This window comes from Phoenix dactylifera, chromosome 9 (assembly GCF_051530095.1).
Source record: "Phoenix dactylifera cultivar Ajwa chromosome 9, Ajwa_hap1_PhDact_Kaust_v1.1, whole genome shotgun sequence".
Taxonomy (NCBI): Eukaryota; Viridiplantae; Streptophyta; class Magnoliopsida; order Arecales; family Arecaceae; genus Phoenix; species Phoenix dactylifera.
Window position 1 is genome coordinate 13,752,639 of NC_143198.1, and position 23,925 is coordinate 13,776,563.

Below are 23,925 nucleotides of genomic sequence, written 5' to 3' on the forward strand. Positions count from 1 at the left end.
AGGTAACACGCATAGAAGTTTCTAGGTTGATCAAATGGCTGATTGATGATTAAGAATCATTCCGGGGTAATTTGGTCAATTTGATTGACAAATTATCCTAAGCAAAAGTGCATTAAAATAATTATTGAATTATTGGAGGATTAATTAGAAATTTGATTGCTAATGAACTCAATTTGATTGAGTAATTGGGCTTAGGTTGAGCCAAATTGAATTGGGTTCAACCAAGTAGATTGAGTTTGACCCAATTGATGGGACTTGACCCAATTGGATTGGGCTTGATCCAAATCAATTAGAAGACCTTATTTGATGAGGATTATGAGTCCAAATAATCAGAATTGGATAAGAAGAAGAATCCCTAAATTTTAGGAACCCATCCTTATCTTCTTGGAGAAGAATGACACCTTAATTTATCCCCAATATTTTTTATACCTATCCTCTTTATTTTTGGCCAAAAATTAGCATGAGAAGAGAGAAGGCATGGGGCTATGTTTTCTGTAAAAATGGCGCCTTAAATCTTTCTAAAAAGATTTAGATGAATTTCCTAATTTGTAGGAATTGCATGGCGCATGAAATAGGGGGGTCTGCGGCTGAACTTTGGATGCATTAATTCCTACCTTTTAGGGATCCAAAATGTACAAAATTTGGATATGTTTATCTCCTCTTAGCTTCCAAACCACCATAATTTTTTGGAAATTTTATCAGCCAAATTAGTTGGTTAAATTAGGTGTGAGGCGTGGGGTGATCTTTTGGCTATAAAAGACCCCCATGCCTTGGGTTCAAGACATACCATATTTAGAGGTTTCAAAAAATTCTGAAAAAATTCTCTGAGGGCCTCCATCCCTTCTTCTCCTTCTTCCTCATGTCCATCCTCCATCTCCTTGAAGAAAAATCAAAGGTTGATTGTTTAGAAGGAGAAAGCTTCAGCCATTGCAGCGTTCCTGTGCGAGCTAGCACTCCCGCGGAAGACGATCTACCTAGGGCTTCGCATGTACTTCTCGTAGAGGCCATTCATGTGCATGGCTGCGAAGTCAAGGATCAGATCCATAAGTTTCTTCCATCATAAAATGTATTAATTTCACATCAATATTTTATTTTCGAGTCAGGGTCTAGGTCTGATTTTCCGAGGTTTTACCCTCCTTTGGGGCTCCTCACGGAGTTATCTCCAGAATCCATTCGATGGATATTCGGAGATTAATCGGAATAGAATTCTTAAGTTTCAGATTTGATAGTTAATCATGCATAAAAGTTTTAGCATAATTGTTTAAACGATTCCGGCATAATCCTATGTGTTCTTAATGTGCTGATTTCTAGATTTGATCTTGTAAGCATACATGAATTAAATTATTTGATTCATTTTCCGCTGCATTTTTGAAACTTAAAAATAACTACATATTAGATGTATGCCTTAGAAGCCAATCTGGCTGACATATTGTTAATTCTAGGAACATAATTTTGTACTTGACTATTTATTATTGAATAAATAAAAGGCATCTTTTCATTCATATTATTTATGTGTCTATGAATCGTCCAAGAAATTAATAAGATGATGATGCATATTCTCAAGAGTTGAGAATTTGAGCCATGTATTATTGGTGATTAATTTCTAAATGTTCCTGATCAATGGATCATCACGAGGACGGTGATCGATCCGATCAGTGCACAGATCATTTTTCTTCTGGATGGACGAGACTTGAGTCCACAGTGTAGGGACACTGAAGTGATAGTGCAGGTGCTTGTTAGAAAACAAGGGTACTGAGCGTGACCAAGACAAGAAGTCACTTGGATGTCTATTCACTCGTCAGTGACTTGCTTGATGTTGCAGTAGTATGATTGGTCCTTTGACCTGCGGTGCTTCAGCTACTCACAGTGAGGTTATTGTAGTTTGACTGCACGTATACATGGTCTCTAGTCATATGGGTCCTTGTAGTGTAGATTGGCTGCAGTAAGTTCACTGTAGGAGTAGGGTATGCACTTACATGGAATCTATCGACCTTGATAGAAGAGGAGTGATCCTATGTGATTTGTTAGACTGAGTTCTAAGACCTTGGCCAGGGCAGTAATACAAAGTGGAGAAAGAGTTTTCCACTATCGAACTCGAGTCGAATAAATCTTGACATATGACAGACGAAGGGTTTGACGAGTAATCCATGACCTCCGTCCTGTAGGGATCCACGATAGTAGGACTGTATCACACGATAACTGCACATAGAGGTTCATCATTCTATTCTACTGGGTAGCCACTATATGCTGCTAGGTGTCACTGGTGGATGGTGGGACTCACAGGGATTATCTCGATGATCGATAAACCATAAAGAGTAGAGTTGGAATCGTTCCAATCTATTGAAAGGAGTTTTCAATGATATTGTGATAGAGATCATAATATATCTCACTACCAGTCAGAGTAGAACCTATGGGGTCACACACACTAGAAGTATTGACCGATCCGATGGTTGAATCGTGATTAGGAATCACAAGTAATCAATTCGATTGATATTCAGTTGAAGAAGGAACAAAGGAAATTAATTAATTAGACTTAAACACAAATCCTACTTCGAGTAGGATTCCTAGAGTCCTAATTGGATTAGGACTGAGAGTCCTAGTTGGAGTAGGACTGGGATTCCTCCTTGAAATAGGATTCCTACAATCCTAATTAGATTAGGAGTTTTGAATTAAAATTAGATTCCTACTTGGAGTAGGATTCCTAGAGTCCTAATCGGATTAGGACTTCGAATTCAAATGAGAGTCCTAATTGGATTAGGACTAAAATTAAATAAGTCCTAATTCGATTAAGGTTTCTTAAGTCCTAATTAATTATTAATCTAATGAATCAACATGACTCCTAATTGGGTTAGGATTGAAGAGTTCAATTGAGTCATGGTTCATTCAAGTTCTAATTGGATTAGGGCTAGCAAAGATTGAACCCGATTGATTCATGATTTGGTTAAACCCGAATTGGATTAGGGCTAAACCAAATTAGGGCCACCCAATCCTCATTAGATGAGGATCAGGGCAACACAAAAAGGAGGGGCTCACGCCCCTCCCCTTTCTCCTCCTTGGTGCGGCAACACAAGAGGGGCCGGCGCCCCTCTTGGAAAGCAATCAAGGGCTCCTAACTTGTAGGAGCCCTTCATGCTTTAAAAAGGGGTGAGGGCGGCAGCTAGGGCATCCTAAGGTGAAGTCCTCTTCTTTGTGCCGTGGCCACCCTCTCCCCTCTCTTGGTTTCAGCCGCAAGCAAGGAGAAGAAAAAAGGTGGTGTTGGCGGCTCCCTTCCTCCACCTTTCCTTCTTCCAACGCAGGGAAAAGATAAAGGCTGCAAAGCTTGGTGATCTTCTTCCTTGGTTGTTCCATCTTCTTCCTCCTCCCTCTAGCATTCAAGAGTTGAAAGAAAGGGAGGTGATCAGCCATCAAAACCAATCTCTGCAAGGGAGCTAGCACCCCGGGGAGATTAGAGCGATTGGATCGGTCCTCTACTTCGTGTGGATACCCGAAGAGGCCGGGCACTTGAACGGCTTCAAGCGAACATTCATCCTAAACCACGAACTTTAGTTTACGGTGATCATCTACCCGCACAAGGTGAAGATCTGATCTTCTAAATGTTTTAAAAGGTTTTTAATCCTTATCTATCTACGAACGGTTTTTGAACAACGTTCATGCGATGAACGGTTGATCCCGCGCATGCCTCTTCCGCTGCATCTGAATTTTTTGAATTTCAGCGGCATGATCGGGGTTTTCTAATAGTGGTATCAGAGCCTAGGCTTCGTAGATTAAGGTAAGAATTAATTATTAATAGGCTTATTAGATCTGAAAATTAAAAAATTATGCATGCTGAAAATTTTTTGCATGCAGATTTTTTTTCTAGGGTGCTGATTTTTGCATGCTGATTTTTATGTGATAAGATGATGATTCTAATTGCATTGTTAATGAGATTACAAAGTTTAGAATCATGATTAGCATGATCAGCAACCTATGCCATGAAATAATCAGTTAGTTTTCAGATCTGAAAATTATAATTGCTGCATGTGGTGATGATCATAGGAGTCAAACCCTTTTGGTATCAAATGTAATGACCTGCGATGTGATCTGTGATGTCATGTAATTTTTCAGATGCTTGCATGCACTTATTTGATGTTTTGAGTGGCCTGCGTACCTCCTAAAAGAAGATGTAATTTATTATTATTTTTATTTTACATCTAGTTGTATTTCTGTGATGTGATGTATGTCAACGATCAAGTTGAAGACAAGGCATGAGTTGAACAGGGATCTAAGTGGTTGATGGCGATTGGATCAAGAGTTGGTCAAGGATCGAATCAAAGAGGCTTGGAACCAATTCAAGAGTTGAAGACCAATTGATTGATTGACGTGCATGTGCTTGTAATACGACCTAATTAGAATCCATGATCATCACCCATTTAAAGTTTAGCTTTAATTATTGCTGCGATTATAACTGCCTGCAATGTGCCGTTTGCATGTGATATGAATGAGAGTCGGGTAGATAGGTTTACATATGATGTAGCAAACCCAATTGAGACCTAAATTAAAACCTCCTCAATCAAGTCGAGAGTGAACCAACATGAGCAAGTCATATTAGATTAATTGATCTAATTGGTGTCTAGGAAAGCATGAAAGGTGGTTACTTAATTAGGACCTTACTCTCTGAGTAAGGGGAGCCTCCCACCTGCTTACCTGGCCAATTGTTCGATTACCTCTTATGAAGAGCTCAAGTTGCAAACACTAAGACCTAATTAACCAATATTAAGTCAATAGGTCTTCCACTGTAGTAGAGCTGCTAAGGTCTTTCTGATGTTGATTTGTCTCGGCTGGACACAGTGGTCAAGTTGCATCGGGGGGCTGGACCTCTCTATAGACATGAGATGTTGTAGGGTAAAGGTGGGGTTGGGCACCAATAACTGTTAGGTGAGGACCCAATGACAACTTTATTTCTACGGTTATACGGTGGGTCTGACTTAACTAAGAAATGGGACCAATAACTGTTAGGTGAGGTCTTCATGGCTTAGAGACCAAGTTGCACTGCAACATGCTTGAGAAGCATTGTACAAGAGTTGTACACTCATCCATCTATGTGTCACCAATAACTGTTAGGTGAGGTGCCATGTAAATTGGTGAGACCGCAGTACCTACTAGAAATCCTAGTCGCGTAGGATTTTCGTTTACTTACCAGGAGAGTGTAAGGGATTCGAGAAAATAGTGGGAGGTACATTTGTTCTAAAAGACCTTAGAACAGATTAATGATCAAGTACAAAAGTTTAACTAGAATCTTTACTCTCTGCAGATACAATGTCAGCTTCAAACCCTTTGACCCGTATTCTTGAGACCAACCGATTGACTGGAACCAATTACAAGGACTGGCTTAGAAACCTCAAAATTATTTTGAGCTGTGAGAAAATAGGCTACATACTCGATTCAGATATCCCCACACTACCAACACGTCCTACTGATGTTCAGCGACAGATGCATCAAAAGTGGATGGATGATGACATTAGAGTCAAGTGCTATATAATGGCATCCATGTCCAATGAACTCCAATGCCAGCATGAGAATCTCAAGACTGCTAGGGACATATTAGCACACCTGCAAGAGTTGTATGGTGAGCAGAGTCGCACAGCTCGTTTTGAAGTGTCCAAGAGGCTCTTCAAGACAAAGATGCGCGAAGGGCAGTCTGTCCATGATCACGGTCTGACTATGATCAAGGACTTAGAGGAGCTTGAGAAGCTCGGTATGAACATACACAAGGAATTGCAAGTTGATCTGATCCTTCAATCCCTTTCTGATTCATTTGGTCAGTTTATAGTAAACTACCACATGAATAAGATTGAATGCACTAAGACTGAACTGATAAACATGTTGGTAACTGCTGAGGGAGCCTTGAAAGGTTCAAGGGGCAATGTCTTTGCTGCTGAGTTGACTTCTGGTTCCAAGAAAAAGTCTACTTGGAAGAAAAAGAAGCCTGCTAAGAAGCAGAAGAAAGACAAGAAGCCAAAGAAGGAAGTTCAAAAGAAAAAGGCTAATAACAAAGGAAAATGTTTCCACTGCAATGTCGACGGTCATTGGAAGAGATACTGTCCTTCATATCTCGAGAGCCTGAAGAACAAGAAAGGTGACACACCTTCAGAAGGTATAGACTTGCTCATAATTGAAACTAATCTAACGGTTTCTTCTACTTCTAGTTGGGTTATAGATTCTGGTTCTTGTGCTCATTTGTGCACTACCATGCAGGGTCTAAAGGAAAGTAGAAGGCTGGCGGAAGGTGCGGTAACCCTTCGGATTGGCAACGGGGCAAAAATTGCTGCTGTGGCTGTGGGCACCTACCATCTGCGACTACCGTCTGATTTTAGTTTATTGCTTAGAGACTGCTATTATGTACCTGCTGCTAGCAGAAATTTGATTTTTGTTTCATGTCTAGCACAGGAAGGTCATGTTTTTACTTTTGACAAAGACTGCTGTTCTATTTATTTCAGAAATAAAATAGTTGCACGTGGTTTTATGATTGATAGTCTCTAACATTTACATATGGATGTATCTGTGAATGTACCGAGCAAGAAGTGAGTGCCAAAGGATCCAAGAGATCCAGGGATGGGATAAACCAAAAATATTTGTGGCACCTCAGACTTGGCCATATTGGAGTGGATAGGATGAACAAAATGGATAAAGATGGGCTTCTCGGCTCATTGACTTCCGAGTCATATCCAGTTTGCGAGTCCTGTCTTCAAGGAAAAATGGCTAGATTGCCCTTTGTAGGATATGGGGAGAGGACCACTGAAATACTTACCCTAGTACATACAGATGTATGTGGCCCATTCGATGTGCTAGCCAGGGAACGTTATGCGTACTTCATTACCTTTACCGATGATTATTCACGGTATGGGTATGTGTATCTTATGAGACACAAGTCTGAATCTTTTGAAAAGTTCAAAGAGTTCAAGAATGAAGTAGAAAAACAAACTGGAAAACCTCTTAAGGCTCTTCGATCAGATCGAGGAGGAGAATACCTTAGTGGAGAATTCCGGAACTATCTCAAGAAAAACGACATAGTCTCACAGTGCACACCTCCGGGTACACCTCAACTCAACGGGGTGTCAGAGAGGAGGAATCGGACCCTATTGGATATGGTCAGGTCCATGATGAGCTTCACTGATTTACCTATGTTTCTTTGGGGAGATGCCTTACTTACCGCAGTATATCTACTGAATAGAGTTCCCTCTAAATCCGTTCCTACCACACCGTATGAGATATGGCATGGTAAGAAACCAAGTCTTGGTCATCTCAAGATTTGGAGATGTCCGGCCCACGTCAAAAGACTACAGACGGACAAGCTAGAGGCTAGGACCATAAGTGCTCGTTTTATAGGATATCCTAAAGAGTCATTATGATACAATTTTTACGTCTTAGAGGATCACAATGTGTTTGTGAGCCGTCATGCCATCTTCTTGGAAAAATAGTTTATCCTTAATAGAGGCAGTGGGAGGAAAATTGAGCTTGAAGAGAAAGTCTCTGAAAAGCAACGAGTCATGGATCCTATCGAACCCATTCATACAAAGCCAGTACACAATGTCCCTCAACCACCTCATAGATCTAGTAGGGTCTCCCATCCTTCCAATAGATACTTAGATATATTAGAAGACGATACCGAGGAAATGTTCCTAGTGGGAGATAGGGATCACATGCAGGATCCCAAAACCTACGACGAGGCGATATCTGATATCGATTCCGAGAAATGGTTGGAAGCTATGAAGTCAGAGTTAGACTCCATGCATTCCAACCAAGTCTGGACCTTAGTAGATCTACCAGAAGGTATTGTACCTATTGGATGCAAATGGATCTACAAAAGGAAGATAGGTTCGGATGGAGAGGTAGAGACCTATAAGGCAAGGCTTGTGGCGAAAGGGTATAGTCAGCGCGAAGGCATTGACTATCAGGAGACCTTTTCACCTGTAGCCATGCTAAAATCCATCCGAACATTGCTTGCCATTGCAGCATTTCATGATTATGAAATCTGGCAGATGGATGTGAAAACAGCTTTCCTGAATGGATATCTTGATGAAGACATCTATATGGAACAGCCTTTGGGTTTCACTTCCAGTGATGGAGATCACAAGGTCTGCAAGCTGCAAAGGTCCATCTATGGACTAAAGCAAGCATCTCGGAGTTGGAACACTCATTTCGATGACGCAATCAAAACATTTGATTTCATCAAAAACGAAGAGGAATCGTGTGTTTACAAAAAGGTTATTGGGAGTGCTGTCGTATTTCTCGTACTGTACGTGGACGACATCCTCTTGATAGGGAATGATATTTCCATGCTAACCTCGGTCAAGGTCTGGTTGTCAAAAGAATTCTCCATGAAAGACCTTGGGGAAGCATCCTATATTTTGGAAATAAAGGTCTATAGAGATAGATCTAAAAGGATGCTTGGCCTTTCACAGAAGATGTACATAGAGGAGGTGCTGAAGAGGTTCAGCATGGAAAACTCCAAGAGAGGTCTCTTACCCCTAAGGCATGGAATTCATCTCTCCAAGAAGATGTGCCCCAACACATCTGAAGAAATTCAACGCATGAGCAAGATACCCTATGCATCGGCAATAGGGAGCCTCATGTATGCCATGCTATGTACACGACCTGATATAGCCCTTGCTGTGAGTGTCACAAGCAGATATCAGTCGAATCCAGGTGAAGAACACTGGACAGCTGTGAAGAATATTCTTAAGTACTTGAGAAGAACTAAAAATTTATTCTTGGTTTTTGGAGGATCATCAGAGTTAAAGGTAGAAGGGTACACAGATTCAGACTTCATGACTGATGTCGATGATAGGAAGTCAACATCTGGATATGTGTTCTTGTGCAATGGTGGTACGATGAATTGGAAGAGTTCTAAACAACCGATCATTGCTGATTCTACTATGGAAGCTGAATACATCGCCGCCTCTGAAGCTGCTAAGGAAGGCTTCTGGTTCAAGAAATTTATTGCAGAGTTGGACGTAATGACATCAGATGCCATAACACTCTACTGCGATAATAATGGCGCCATAGCTCTTGCTAAGGAACCAAGGTCTCATCAGAAGTCCAAGCACATAGAGCGGCGCTTCCACCTCATATGCGACTATGTTGAGAAGAAATATGTAGAGGTGCAGAGAGTAGACTCCACGGATAACGTGGCAGACCCGTTCACTAAGCAGCTGAGTCAGCAGAAGACTGAAGCCCACCTTGAGAAGATGGGCCTAAGATATATGACCAATTGGCTTTCGTACAAGTGGGAGATTGTTAGATGTATGCCCTAGAAGCCAATCTGGCTGACACATTGTTAATTCTAGGGACATAATTTTGTACTTGACTATTTATTATTGAATAAATAAAAGGCATCTTTTCATTCATATTATTTATGTGTCTATGAATCGTCCAAGAAATTAATAAGATGATGATGCATATTCTCAAGAGTTGAGAATTTGAGCCATGTATCATTGGTGATTAATTTCTAAATGCTCCTGATCAATGGATCATCACGAGGACGATGATCGATCCGATCAGTGCACAGATCACTTTTCTTCTGGATGGACGAGACTTGAGTCCACAGTGTAGGGACACTGAAGTGATAGTGCAGGTGCTTGTTAGAAAATAAGGGTACTGAGCGTGACCAAGACAAGAAGTCACTTGGATGTCTATCCACTCATCAGTGACTTGCTTGATGTTGCAGTAGTTTGACTGGTCCTTTGACCTGCGGTGCTTCAGCTACTCACAGTGAGGCTATTATAGTTTGACTGCGCGTATACATGGTCTCTAGTCATATGGGTCCTTGTAGTGTAGATTGGCTGCAGTAAGTTCACTGTAGGAGTAGGGTATGCACTTACATGGAATCTATCGACCTTGATAGAAGAGGAGTGATCCTATGTGATTTGTTAGACTGAGTTCTAAGACCATGGCCAGGGCAGTAATACAAAGTGGAGAAAGAGTTTTCCACTATCGAACTCGAGTCGAATAAATCTTGACATATGACAGACGAAGGGGTTTGACGAGTTATCCATGACCTCTGTCCTGTAGGGATCCACGATAGTAGGACTGTATCACACGATAACTGCACCTAGAGGTTCATCATTCTATTCTACTGGGTAGCCACTACATGCTGCTAGGTGTCACTGGTGGATGGTGGGACTCACAGGGATTATCTCGATGATCGATAAACCCTAAAGAGTAGAGTTGGAATCGTTCCAATCCATTGAAAGGAGTTTTCAATAATATTGTGATAGAGATCATAATATATCTCACTACCAGTCAGAGTAGAACCTATGGAGTCACACACACTAGAAGTATTGATCGATCCGATGGTTGAATCGTGATTAGGAATCACAAGTAATCAAACGATTGATATTCAGTTGAAGAAGGAACAAAGGGAATTAATTAATTGGACTTAAACACAAATCCTACTTCGAGTAGGATTTCTAGAGTCCTAATTGGATTAGGACTGGGAATCCAAGTTGGAGTAGGACTGGGATTCCTACTTGAAATAGGATTCCTACAATCCTAATTAGATAAGGAGTTTTGAATTAAAATTAGATTCCTACTTGGAGTAGGATTCCTAGAGTCCTAATCGGATTAGGACTTCGAATTCAAATTAGAGTATAGGGTAAGATTAAAAACTTGCTACGATTTTAATCTTGCTCTTTTTAAAAGAGAAATTAAACGTAAGATACCCCAAGTATAGGGTGTAGCAAAGTAATATTCTCGGTGAGTCCGAGATCGAATCCACAGGGATTTGACAGTGAACAAAAAACTAAAGGCTAAATAATATTCAGATTGACAAAAATATAACTAAGGCATTAGGATTCAGCCTAGCACTTAATCATGCTTTTCTTAAAATCATCTATTAATCATAATAAAATAGATTTAGTTTTATGGGCAGGATTACAGTAATTCTATTTTAAACTACAGGGATTTCTAAGTATCTGTTATACTCGGAGGAAATAACTGTTAGATGTATGCCCTAGAAGCCAATCTGGCTGACACATTATTAATTCTAGGGACATAATTTTGTACTTGACTATTTATTATTGAAAAATAAAAGGCATCTTTTCATTCATATTGTTTATGTGTCTATGAATCGTCCAAGGAATTAATAAGATGATGATACATATTCTCAAGAGTTGAGAATTTGAGCCATGTATCATTGGTGATTAATTTCTAAATGCTCCTAATCAATGGATCATCACGAGGACGGTGATCGATCCGATCAGTGCACAGATCACTTTCCTTCTGGATGGACGAGGCTGGAGTCCACAGTGTGGGGACACTGAAGTGATAGTGCAGGTGCTTGTTAGAGAACAAGGGTACTGAGCGTGACCAAGACAAGAAGTCACTTGGATGTCTATCCACTCGTCAGTGACTTGCTTGATGTTGCAGTAGTGTGACTGGTCCTTTGACCTGCGGTGCTTCGGCTGCTCACAGTGAGGTTATTGTAGTTTGACTGCACACATACATGGTCTCTAGCCATATGGGTCCATGCAGTGTAGATTGGCTGCAGTAAGTTCACTGTAGGAGTAGGGTATGCACCTATAAGGAATCTATCGACCTTGATAGAAGAGGAGTGATCCTATGTGATTTGTTAGACTGAGTTCTAAGACCTTGGCCAGGGCAGTAATATAAAGTGGAAAAAGAGTTTTCCACTATCGAACTCAAGTCGAATAAATCTTGACATATGACAGACGATGGGGTTTGACGAGTTGTCCATGACCTCCGTCCTGTAGGGATCCACGATAGTAGGACTGTATCACATGTTAACTGCACCTAGAGGTTCATCATTCCATTCTGCTGAGTAGCCACTACATGCTGCTAGGTGTCACTGGTGGATGGTGGGACTCATAGGGATTATCTTGATGATCGATAAACCCTAATGAGTTGAGTTGGAATCGTTCCAACCCATTGAAAGGAGTTTTCAATGATATAGTGATAGAGATCACAATATATCTCACTACCAGTCAGAATAGAACCTATGAGGTCACACACACTAGAAGTATTGACCAATCCGATGGTTGAAATCGTGATTAGGAATCACAAGAAATCAATTTGATTGATAAGAAGTTGAAGAAGGAACAAAGGGAATTAATTAATTGGACTTAAACACAAATCCTACTTCGGGTAGGATTCCTAGAGTCCTAATTGGATTAGGACTAGGAATCCTAGTTGGAGTAGGACTGGGATTCCTATTTGGAATAGGATTCCTACAATCCTAATGAGATTAGGAATTTTGAATTGGATTCCTACTTGGAGTAGGATTCCTAGAAATCCTAATTGGATTAGGACTTCGGATTCAAATGGAGTCCTAATTAGATTAGGACTAAAATTAAACAAATCCTAATTGGATTAGGATTCCTTAAGTCTAAATTAATTAATAATCTAATGAATCAACATGACTCCTAATTGGATTAGGATTGAAGAGTTCAATTGAGTCATGGTTCATTCAAGTCCTAATTGGATTAGGACTAGCGTAGATTGAACCCAATATGGTCAATCCTAATTAGATTAGGACTTAACCATAAGAGAGGCACCCAATCCTCTTTGGAAGAGGATTAGGGCAACACAAGAAGGAGGGATCACGCCCCTCCTCCTCTCCTTGTGTGCGGCATGAAGAGAGGGGCCGGCGCCCCCCTTCTCTCTTTGGAAGATTGTCTTGGAGCTCCTAATTGTTAGGAGCTCCACTCCTTATAAAAGAGGACTAGGGCCGGCCCCAAGGTAGAAGAGCCCTCTTCCTCCAAGCCGTGGCCACCCTCTCCCTCTCCACCCTTGGTTCAGCCGCCATCAGCAAAGGAAAAGAAGAGGAGGCGTCTCCCTCCTCTTGGTCTTCTTCCTTGGCTTCAGCGCGTGTGAAGAGAAGAAGGCTGCGAAGGGATTTGATCTTCTTCTTCTTCTTCAAGATCCTTCTTCTTCCTCCTCTCTAGTGCAATCAAGAGTTGATTGAAAGAGAGGACATCAGCCATCAAAGCTATCTTTGCAAGGGAGCTAGCACCCCGGTGAGATAGAGAGCTTGGATCGGATCCTGCTTCGTGCGGATACCCGTAGAGGCCGGACGTTTGAACGGCTTCAAGCGAACCCTCTTCCAAAACCACGAATTCAGATTTGCAGTGATCATCTACCCGCGCAAGGTGAAGATTTGATCTTCCTAATAGTTTTAAAAGTTTTAATTCTTACCTAATTACGAAAGGTCTCGAAACAACGTTCATGCGATGAACGTCGAACCCGTGCATGCCGATTCCGCTGCTATCTGAAAAATTTTGAAATATCAGCGGCATGGGCAGGTTCCCAACAGTGGTATCAGAGCCTAGGCTTCGTAGATTAAGGTAAGAATTAAATATCTAAAGGCATATTAGATCTGAAAATTGAATGATCATGCATGCTGAAAAATTCTGCATGCAGATTTTTCAGGGGTGCTGATTTTTTACATGCTGATTTTTATGTGATAAAAAGATGATTCTAATTGCATTGTTAATGGGATTACAAAGTTTAGAATCATGATTAGCATGATCAGCGACCTATGTCATGATATAATCAGTTAGTTTTCAGATCTGAAAATTATAATTATTGCATACGGTGATGATCATAGGATTCAAACCCTTTTGGTATCAAATGTAATGACCTGCGATGTGATCTGCGATGTCATGTAATTTTTCAGATGCTTGCATGCATCTTGTTTGATGTTTTGAGAGGCCTGCGTGCCTCCTAAAAGGAGATGTAAATTATTTTTATTTTTATTTTACATCTGGTTGTATTTCTGTGATGTGATGTACATCAACGATCAAGTTGAAGCAAAGGCATGAGATGAAAGGTGATCTAAGCGGTTGATGGCGATGGGATCAAGAGTTGATCAAGGATCGAATCAAGGAGGCTTGGAACCAATTCAAGAGTTGAAGACCACTTGATCGATTGATGTGCATGTGCTTGTAATACGACCTAATTAGAATCCATGATCATCACCTATTTAAAGTTTAACTTTATTTGATGCTGCGATTATAACTGCCTGTGATGTACCGTTTGCATGAGATGTGAATGCGAGTCGGGTAGATAGGTTTACATGTGATGTAGCAAACCCAATTGAGACCTAAATCAAAACCTCCTCAATCAAGTCGAGAGTGAACCGACATGAGCAAGTCATATTAGATTAATTGATCTAATTGGTGTCTAGGAAAGCATGAAAGGTGGTTACTTAATTAGGACCTTACTCTCTGAGTAAGGGGAGCCTCCCACCTGCTTACCTGGCCAATTGTTCGATTACCTCTTATGAAGGGCTCAAGTTGCAAACACTAAGACCTGATTAACCAATATTAAGTCAATAGGTCTTCCACTGTAGTAGAGCTGCTAAGGCCTTTCTGATGTTGATTTGTCTCGGCTGGACACAGTGGTCAAGTTGCATCGGGGGGCTGGACCTCTCTATAGACATGAGATGTTGTAGGGTAAAGGTGGGGTTGGGCACCAATAACTGTTAGGTGAGGACCCAATGACGACTTTATTCCTACGGTTATACGGTGGGTCTGACTTAACTAAGAAATGGGACCAATAACTGTTAGGTGAGGTCTTCATGGCTTAGAGACCAAGTTACATTGCAACATGCTTGAGAAGCATTGTACAAGAGTTGTACACTCATCCATCTATGTGTCACCAATAACTGTTAGGTGAGGTGGCATGTAAATTGGTGGGACCGCAGTACCCACTAGAAATCCTAGTCGTGTGGGATTTCCGTTTCCCTACCAGGGGAGTGTGAGAAATTCGAGAAAATAGTGGGAGTTACATTTGTTCTAAAAGACCTTAGAACAGATTAGGATCAAGTACAAAAGTCTAACTAGAATCTTTACTCTCTGCAGATACAATGTCAGCTTCAAACCCTTTGACCCGTATTCTTGAGACCAACCGACTGACCGGAACCAATTACAAAGACTGGCTTAGAAATCTCAAAATAGTTTTGGACTGTGAGAAGATAGGCTACATACTCGATTCAGATATCCCCACACTACCAGCACGTCCTACTGATGTTCAGCGTGAAATGCATAAAAAGTGGTTGGATGATGACATTAGAGTAAAATGCTATATGATGGCATCCATGTCTAATGAACTCCAATGCCAGCATGAAAATATAAAGACTGCTAGGGACATACTGGCACACCTGCAAGAGTTGTATGGTGAGCAGAGTCGCACAGCTCGTTTTGAAGTGTCCAAGAGGCTTTTCAAAGCGAAGATGCGCGAAGGGCAGTCTGTCCATGATCACGGTCTGACCATGATCAAGGACCTAGAGGAGCTTGAGAAGCTCGGTATGGACATGCACAAGGAATTACAAGTGGATTTGATCCTACAGTCACTTCCTGATTCATTTGGTCAGTTTATAGTAAACTGCCACATGAATAAGATTGAATGCACTAAGACTGAACTCATAAACATGTTGGTAACTGCTGAGGGAGCCTTGAAAGGTTAAAGGGGCAATGTCCTTGCTGCTGAGTTGACTTCTGGTTCCAAGAGAAAGTCTACTTGGAAGAAAAAGAAGCCTGCTAAGAAGCAGAAGAAAGACAAGAAGCCAAAGAAGGAAGTTCAAAAGAAAAAGGCTAACGACAAAGGAAAATGTTTCCACTGCAATGTCGAAGGCCACTGGAAGAGGAACTGTCCTTCATACCTCGAGAGCCTGAAGAACAAGAAAGATGACACACCTTCAGAAGGTATAGACTTGCTCATAATTGAAACTAATCTAGCGGTTTCTTCTACTTCTAGTTGGGTTATAGATTCTGGTTCTAGTGCTCATCTGTGCACTACCATGCAGGGTCTAAAGAAAAGTAGAAGGCTGGCGGAAGGTGCGGTAACCCTTAGGGTTGGCAACGGGGCAAAAATTGCTGCTGTGGCTGTGGGCACCTACCATCTGCGACTACCGTCTGAATTTAGTTTAATACTTAGAGACTGCTATTATGTACCTGTTGCTAGCAGAAATTTGATTTCTGTTTCATGTCTAGCACAGGAAGGTCATGTTTTTACATTTGACAAAGACTGCTGTTCTATTTATTTAAAAAATAAAATAGTCGCACGTGGTTTCATGATCGACAGTCTCTATCATTTACATATGGATGTATCTGTGAATGTTACCGAGCAAGATATGAGTGCCAAAGGATCCAAAAGATCCAGAGATGAGATAAACCAAAGATATTTGTGGCACCTCAGACTTGGCCATATTGGAGAGGATAGGATGAACAAAATGGATAAAGATGGGCTTCTCGGCTCATTGACTTCCGAGTCATATCCAGTTTGCGAGTCCTGTCTTCAAGGAAAAATGGCTAGACTGCCCTTTGTAGGACATGGGGAGAGGACCACTGAAATACTTATCCTAATACATACAGATGTATGTGGCCCATTCGATGTGCTAGCCAGGGGACGTTATTCTTACTTCATTACCTTTACCGATGATTATTCACGGTATGGGTATGTGTATCTTATGAGACACAAGTCTGAATCCTTTGAAAAGTTCAAAGAGTTCAAGAATGAAGTAGAAAAACAAACTGGAAAACCTCTTAAGGCTCTTCGATCAGATCGAGGAGGAGAATACCTTAGTGGGGAATTCCGGGACAATCTCAAAGAAAACGGCATAGTCTCACAATGGACACCTCCGGGTACACCTCAGCTCAACGGGGTGTCAGAGAGGAGGAATCGGACCCTATTAGATATGGTCAGGTCCATGATGAGCTTCACTGATTTACCTATGTTCCTTTGGGGAGATGCCTTACTCACAGCGATTTATTTATTAAATAGAGTTCCCTCTAAATCCGTTCCTACCACACCGTATGAGATATGGCATGGTAAGAAACCAAGTCTGGGTCATCTCAAGATTTGGAGATGTCCGGCCCATGTCAAGCGACTACAGGCGGACAAGTTAGAGGCTAGGACCATAAGTGCTCGTTTTATAGGATATCCTAAAGAGTCATTAGGATACAATTTCTACGTCTCAGAGGATCACAATATGTTTGTGAGCCGTCATGCCATCTTCTTGGAAAATCAGTTTATCCTTGATAGAGGCAGTGGGAGGAAAATTGAGCTTGAAGAGAAAGTCTCTGAAAAGCAACGAGTCATGGATCCTATTGAACCCATTCATACAGAGCCAGTACACGATGTCCCTCGACCACCTCGTAGATCTAGTAGGGTCTCCCATCCTTCCGATAGATACTTAGGTATACTAGAAGAGGATACCCAGGAAATGTTCCTGGTGGGAGATAGGGATCACATACAGGATCCCAAAACCTACAACGAGGCGATATCTGATGTCGATTCCGAGAAATGGCTGGAAGCTATGAAGTCAGAGTTAGACTCCATGCGTTCCAACCAAGTCTGGACCTTAGTAGATCCACCAGAAGATATTGTACCTATTGGATGCAAATGGATCTACAAAAGGAAGATAGGTTCGGATGGAGAGGTAGAGACCTATAAGGCAAGGCTTGTGGCGAAAGGGTATAGTCAGCGCGAAGGCATTGACTATCAGGAGACCTTTTCACCTGTTGCCATGCTAAAATCCATCCGAACATTGCTAGCCATTGCAGCATTTCATGATTATGAAATTTGGCAGATGGATGTGAAAACTGCTTTCCTGAATGGATATCTTGATGAAGATATCTATATGGAACAGCCTTTGGGTTTCACTTCCAGTGATGGAGATCACAAGGTCTGCAAGCTGCAAAGGTCCATCTATGGACTAAAGCAAGCATCTCGGAGTTGGAACACTCGTTTCGATGACGCAATCAAAACATTTGATTTCATCAAAAACGAAGAGGAACCGTGTGTTTACAAAAAGGTTAGTGGGAGTGCTGTCATTTTTCTCGTACTGTACGTAGATGACATTCTCCTAATAGGGAATGATATTCCCATGCTAACCTCGGTTAAGGTCTGGTTGTCAAAAGAATTCTCCATGAAAGACCTTGGGGAAGCATCCTATATTTTGGGAATAAAGGTCTATAGAGATAGATCTAAAAGGATGCTTGGCCTGTCACAGAAAATGTACATAGAGGAGGTGCTGAAGAGGTTCAGCATGGAAAACTCCAAGAGGGGTCTCTTATCCCTAAGGCATGGAACTCATCTCTCCAAGAAGATGTGCCCCAACACATCTGAAGAGATTCAACGCATGAGCAAGATTCCTTATGCATCGGCAATAGGAAGCCTCATGTATGCCATGCTATGTACACGACCTGATATAGCTCTTGCTGTGAGTGTCACAAGCAGATATCAGTCGAATCCAGGTGAAGAACACTGGACAGCTGTGAAGAATATTCTTAAGTACTTGAGAAGAACTAAGGACATGTTCTTGGTCTTTGGGAGAAGATCAGAGTTGAAGGTAGATGGATGCACACATATAGATGATAGAAAGTCTACATCAGAATATGTGCAATTGTGGTTCAGTAAATTGGAAGAGTTCCAAACAACCGATCATTATAGATTCTACCTTAGAAGCTGAATGTTAAGCCGTATCTAAGGGTGCAGTGGAAACCTTCTGATTAAAAGTTAATTGCAGAGTTAGGTGTAATGTCATTAGATGCCATAACACTTTACTGCGATAACATTGGCACCATAGCACTAGCTATGGAGCCATGGTCTCATCAGAAGTCCAAGCACATAGAGCGGCACTTCCATTTCATACGCGATTATGATGTAGAGGTGCAGAGAGTAGACTCCGCGGATAACGTGGCAGACCCGTTCACTAAGCAGCTAAATCAGCAAAAGACTGAAGCCCACCTTGAGAAGATGGGGCTTAGATATATGACTGATTGGCTTTAGTGCAAGTGGGAGATTGTTAGATGTATGCCCTAGAAGCCAATCTGGCTGACACATTATTAATTCTAGGGACATAATTTTGTACTTGACTATTTATTATTGAAAAAATAAAAGGCATCTTTTCATTCATATTGTTTATGTGTCTATGAATCGTCCAAGGAATTAATAAGATGATGATACATATTCTCAAGAGTTGAGAATTTGAGCCATGTATCATTGGTGATTAATTTCTAAATGCTCCTGATCAATGGATCATCACGAGGACGGTGATCGATCCGATCAGTGCACAGATCACTTTCCTTCTGGATGGACGAGGCTGGAGTCCACAGTGTGGGGACACTGAAGTGATAGTGCAGGTGCTTGTTAGAGAACAAGGGTACTGAGCGTGACCAAGACAAGAAGTCACTTGGATGTCTATCCACTCATCAGTGACTTGCTTGATGTTGCAGTAGTGTGACTGGTCCTTTGACCTGCGGTGCTTCGGCTGCTCACAGTGAGGTTATTGTAGTTTGACTGCACACATACATGGTCTCTAGCCATATGGGTCCATGCAGTGTAGATTGGCTGCAGTAAGTTCACTGTAGGAGTAGGGTATGCACCTATAAGGAATCTATCGACCTTGATAGAAGAGGAGTGATCCTATGTGATTTGTTAGACTGAGTTCTAAGACCTTGGCCAGGGCAGTAATATAAAGTGGAAAAAGAGTTTTCCACTATCGAACTCAAGTCGAATAAATCTTGACATATGACAGACGATGGGGTTTGACGAGTTGTCCATGACCTCCGTCCTGTAGGGATCCACGATAGTAGGACTGTATCACATGTTAACTGCACCTAGAGGTTCATCATTCCATTCTGCTGGGTAGCCACTACATGCTGCTAGGTGTCACTGGTGGATGGTGGGACTCATAGGGATTATCTTGATGATCGATAAACCCTAATGAGTTGAGTTGGAATCGTTCCAACCCATTGAAAGGAGTTTTCAATGATATAGTGATAGAGATCACAATATATCTCACTACCAGTCAGAATAGAACCTATGAGGTCACACACACTAGAAGTATTGACCGATCCGATGGTTGAAATCGTGATTAGGAATCACAAGAAATCAATTTGATTGATAAGAAGTTGAAGAAGGAACAAAGGGAATTAATTAATTGGACTTAAACACAAATCCTACTTCGGGTAGGATTCCTAGAGTCCTAATTGGATTAGGACTAGGAATCCTAGTTGGAGTAGGACTGGGATTTCTATTTGGAATAGGATTCCTACAATCCTAATGAGATTAGGAATTTTGAATTGGATTCCTACTTGGAGTAGGATTCCTAGAAATCCTAATTGGATTAGGACTTCGGATTCAAATGGAGTCCTAATTAGATTAGGACTAAAATTAAACAAATCCTAATTGGATTAGGATTCCTTAAGTCTAAATTAATTAATAATCTAATGAATCAACATGACTCCTAATTGGATTAGGATTGAAGAGTTCAATTGAGTCATGGTTCATTCAAGTCCTAATTGGATTAGGACTAGCGTAGATTGAACCCAATATGGTCAATCCTAATTAGATTAGGACTTAACCATAAGAGAGGCACCCAATCCTCTTTGGAAGAGGATTAGGGCAACACAAGAAGGAGGGATCACGCCCCTCCTCCTCTCCTTGTGTGCGGCATGAAGAGAGGGGCCGGCGCCCCCCTTCTCTCTTTGGAAGATTGTCTTGGAGCTCCTAATTGTTAGGAGCTCCACTCCTTATAAAAGAGGACTAGGGCCGGCCCCAAGGTAGAAGAGCCCTCTTCCTCCAAGCCGTGGCCACCCTCTCCCTCTCCACCCTTGGTTCAGCCGCCATCAGCAAAGGAAAAGAAGAGGAGGCGTCTCCCTCCTCTTGGTCTTCTTCCTTGGCTTCAGCGCGTGTGAAGAGAAGAAGGCTGCGAAGGGATTTGATCTTCTTCTTCTTCTTCAAGATCCTTCTTCTTCCTCCTCTCTAGTGCAATCAAGAGTTGATTGAAAGAGAGGACATCAGCCATCAAAGCTATCTTTGCAAGGGAGCTAGCACCCCGGTGAGATAGAGAGCTTGGATCGGATCCTGCTTCGTGTGGATACCCGTAGAGGCCGGACGTTTGAACGGCTTCAAGCGAACCCTCTTCCAAAACCACGAATTCAGATTTGCGGTGATCATCTACCCGCGCAAGGTGAAGATTTGATCTTCCTAATAGTTTTAAAAGTTTTAATTCTTACCTAATTACGAAAGGTCTCGAAACAACGTTCATGCGATGAACGTCGAACCCGTGCATGCCGATTCCGCTGCCATCTAAAAAATTTTGAAATATCAGCGGCATGGGCGGGTTCCCAACAATAACAAATCAAAAAAATATATAAGTTTGAAATAATTCTTATAAATCTACTGCACCATAAATCAAATCAAAAACATTAAAATCCCATTGATGATTAAAGAAAATACATGAAGAAAATGCTAGGCTTTTTCCTAGCCTTAGCTAAAAGAGATTTAGCTATCCATATGAGATGCAAGCATTTTTATAAAAGGGATTAGCATAAAATAAATAAAATAAGCATAAATCCCTTTTTCTTTTTTTTTTTTTTTTGGTTTCCTTTGGTTGAGAAAACAGAGTGCTCTGTTTTCTCTTCTCTCTCGCGTGGGCTCTCCTCTTCTCTTGCCCGGCTGAGAGGATTGATCGGAAGAGGAGATGCTCCCGGATGGATCCTGCTGGCCGCCCGTCCTCTTCCGTCGGCTGCTTCTCGCCTCCACCCGATGGTTCTCCTCCTCCTCCCTTGCTCCGTGTCCTCCTGTCTCCACCGGATGTAAGATCAATCTCCTCTTCTTCTCCCGTCGGCCCCCCTCCTCCACCGGATGACTCCCCTTTTTATAGCATGTTGAAGGCGCGGCTGGTGAGACGCGTGGAGGTTTGGGGATGATCCGGTTGCTTGAGATGCGGGATGAAGTTGAATCGCTTGGGATTCTTCAGCTGGAAACGTTGTAGAAGTTTGGGAATGGATGAGACACGGGGTAGATGAAGTTGAATCGCCTGGGATCTTCGGCTGCTGGGATGCTTCCACTGTTGCTTGGAATGATCCGTTGGAAGACAAGAAGCCATGTGGCTGGTTGATGCCACAACGCTTGAGATGCCATGATCGGTTGGGATGCGGCTGGGAAGTGTGGAAGAAGATGACCGTTGGGGTGTTGAGAAGACTCCTCACAGCCGCTGGATTTGTGGATGAGCTGGGAGGAAACAGGGGAAACGTCTTGGTTTCATGCTGCCATGGACGTTCACGGGTGCGTGCTCGAGCGGATGGGGGATTGCTGAAGTGGAATGCAAACGGTTTGGCTTCTTTCCTTTGCTGCCGTTGATGTTTTGAGTATAAATGAATGATGGGAAGAAAGGAATGCAGCTGAATATTCTTGAAACAGGGGAATCCGAAACCATGAATGAGATGTGGCTTGAATTGAAGAGCCGGTTTGGCTTAGGTCCCTTGGGTTTGATTTAGGTCCCATGGGTTTGATTTAGGTCCCATGGAGGAGATGCCATGATGCTTGGAAAGCCACATGGACGGCTTTGATGATGCTAGGAAGCTCCACGATGCGGGCATTTGTGCTAGCTGAAACATGTGGTTATAGTGATATGGATTTCATGCGAATGACGGGCGACGTGAGGCTCAGATGAGACGCTAAGGATTTGTTGAGCTCGAACTACCGGGCATTGGACTAAAATCCAGCATTATAGGGTCTTTTGAATTACATGCACTCAGACACAGATAAAATATTAATTAATTAATTTTATTAATAAAGATTAGCTATAATACTAATTAAGATAATATGAAAATTTCACTTTTGTACTCTCATCACACCCCCCAACTAGCTTATTGCTAGTCTCTAGCAATTTAGTGTGAAAATGATAAAATGAGGGTGCAAAAGTATTGTTTATTTTTGTTGCCCAAGGTGACAAGCCAGGAGGGGGGGGGTGAATTGGTTTCTTCTGAATTTTGGTGCTTTAAACGTTTTCTTAATTAAGTGCGGTGGATGCTTCCTTAAACTATTTGAATGATTTAAACTAGTGCAAAGATAGAAGATGATGCAAGAATAAACGTAAGCACAAGCACAACACAAACACAACAATATATAGTGGTTCGGTGCTCTCCTTAGCACCTACGTCCACTCCCCAAGCGTCCCCTTGGGAATTCACTATAATCCCGCGGATTACAGTTGGATTGTTTTCCGGGCTCACAATCCAAAAATCTTTGTTGGTTTTACGGGCTCACCAACGAACCTATACACTTTAGTTTTCCGGGTTCACCAAAAACCTTTGTTGGTTTTGCGGGCTCACCAACGAACCTTTACACTTTGGTTTTCCGGGTTCACCAAAAACCTTTGTTGGTTTTGCGGGCTAACCAACGAACCTTTACAAAGTGTTTGACAAACAAAAAGAAAAGATTCAAACTCCTAAATGAGCATATGAAACAATATAAACTACAAAGAAGAGTTAGAAAGTATTTATCGCTTTGAAGTGGCTTTGCTCTTCTTTGTCAAGGATGCTTCACTCTTCAAGGGGGGATGGAGCTCTTGATGCCTCTTTGAATCTGCTCAATCCCTTTCTTTGATTCTTGAATGAAGCTCTTGATGAAGAAGATTAGGGCACTTTTGTGTTCTTGAGTACTCTTTGATATTCCTTTCAAAAGTTATTCTCTCTGATGAATAGTGCCCCTTTAAATAGCTTCCCACCTTCTTTGGTCAAGCTCCAATGGTTAGAATTCAAAAACTAGCCGTTACTGACCTTGGAAAGGACAAAAAGTACATCTGCAGAACTAGCCGTTACTGTTCAGCCGTGTTTGGGTCGGCTCAATCTGTCCTTGGGTCGACCCAACTTTGCCTTGGGTCGACTCAAACATTCCTTGGGTCGACCCTCTCAGAAAACACAGAAACTTTGATTTCAGCCTTCCTTCACTTGGGTCGACCCATCCTTTCTTTGGGTCGACTCAAAGTTCACTTGGGTCGACTCAACTTCTTCTTGGGTCGACCCTCTCAGTAATTTCAGAGAACCATTTTCTGTCTGTCTTTCTGTCTTGCCTTTGGGTCGACCCTCTCAGAGTTTGGGTCGACTCAAGCTTGGGTCGACTCAACCACTGTTTG